At 55.3% G+C, this 1,734-nt stretch overlaps 1 protein-coding gene across 2 annotated transcripts in view; it reads left to right on the top strand.

Annotated features, from left to right (window-relative positions):
* The window catches only part of LOC101655181 (triple functional domain protein), a 146,959-nt gene that overhangs the window by 51,400 nt on the left and 93,825 nt on the right, over positions 1 to 1,734 (top strand). The window lies entirely within an intron of this gene.

Genomic DNA, 1,734 nt, shown 5'->3' with positions numbered 1-1,734 from the left:
CTCACAAAGAAAGAAAACAGAAAAGAGGGGAGGAAAGACGAGGAGTAGAGGAATGGACAATGGTTAGCTCTGGCGAGCCTGGGGAGATGTGCCCGGAGCCGTTTCCAGCAGCTTCCCTCAGACTGCGCTGTGTTTCGGTGTGGGAGGATTTAAATACCCCGCAAGGTGGCAGACAGACTAAGCTCTGTTATTTGAGCCATCGGTAGAAACCGTGGGTGCAGTCTGAAAGACAGATGACCGCAGGAAGCGGAGTTTAAAGCTAGGATGATTCCACATCTCATTAGAAGAATGCATGCTCGAAGAAGAAAGGCAGTACTAGTGGGGGACCCGCCCCTCTTCCTTCAATCCGCACGTCTCATATGGTGTCATGTCCCCAAACACAAACACATCTCACTGCCATCCACCCCGGTGGTGGGTGTATCGCCCCGCTGTTCACCGGGTGGTTGGGGCACGGAACCCCCATGTGCTCAGGGTCCTGAGCAGTGGACTTGGTCATTCAGAGCCGCTGGCGTGCGGTGAGGACACAGGGAGCTTGCCTTCTCAGCCCAGCTGGCCGGCCTGGGGAGGTCTGCCAGTACTGGTCATCGTCCCCGCCCTCTCTTCCTAAGAAGCCCCTCGGTTTCTGTCAGATGAAGGCAGAGAGGTCTGCAGTGATCGCGCCGGAGGGCTCGGCATAGATACCAAAGAGGGGGAATGTAAGGCATTCGATCGTGCTCGGATACACGTATCTCAGACTCAGCAATTGGGTGGGATGGGATGAGAGAGTGGCGGGGTGTGTGTGACAGTCCTTGGGACGTTCCTGAAGGGGCTACCATGCACCTTCAGTAAAGCTGTTGGGCTGGGTCTCAGGCAGCTGTGTGTGTCCGAGGGACACGCTTGTCCTTGACAGCTCCTTTGAGGCCCATGTTTGCAGGCAGAGGACAGGAGCGATTTTGAGAGCAGGGGGGGCATGAAGGCTTCTAGTTCCTCTGCCTGCGGCCAGTGCAGCCCTCACACCGTGGATGCCTTAGGAGGTGACTGGGAGCAGGTGTGTGGGTGCAGTCCGTGGCCAGTGCAGCTGGAAGGTGTCGTGGGTAGTTAGGCCACTTTCCCTGCCACCTGTCATGCGGAAGTCTAGTAGTGATGAAATCCACAGGGACCCTTGGAGAATGTATCCTAGACAGCGTTGTTTGAATGTTTGGACTGGTCGTTAACTCCTACAGCCTTGTTTTTGTTTAATAGCCATTCTCCCTGTTCTGTGCCCCAGGCAGCCGGCGTGGCTCAGGCTCAGGTTCCTTTCAGCCAGTTGCGTTAATCCGAGTCCATCCTGGTAACGAGGGTAGTTACACGGGCAGAACATTGCTGTTCCCGCAGTGTGGCAGCCAGGGCTGCCTTTCAGCAGGGCCCTCTGAGCACTGGGTGTTCTTGGGGTCCCAGCTGAACCCCTGAGTTAAGTGACCTCTGAGCCATTGCTCAGAGTGACCCTGTAGGACGGGGTGGAACTGCCCCTCTGGATGTCTCAGACATGGCTTCACCTTGCTCCTGCGGAGCGGCTGGTGGTTTCAAAGTGCTGCCCACTAGGAGCGCACTACGCCACTGTGTGTGTGAGAGTGTGTGTGTTAGTGTGTGTATGAGAATGAGAGTATTGTGAGTATGTGTGTAGTGTGAGTGTCTGTGTGAGTGGTTGTATGTGTCTTAGTGAGTGTGTGTGTATGTGAATGAGAGTAGGTGTGAGTATGTGTGTAGTGTGAGTGT

Source organism: Echinops telfairi, unplaced genomic scaffold (genome assembly GCF_000313985.2).
Source record: "Echinops telfairi isolate 266 unplaced genomic scaffold, ASM31398v2 ScPeMD7_7469;HRSCAF=8507_1, whole genome shotgun sequence".
Lineage (NCBI taxonomy): Eukaryota > Metazoa > Chordata > Mammalia > Afrosoricida > Tenrecidae > Echinops > Echinops telfairi.
The sequence above is the reverse complement of the archived record's forward strand: the minus strand, read 5'-3'. Positions and strand labels throughout refer to the sequence as shown.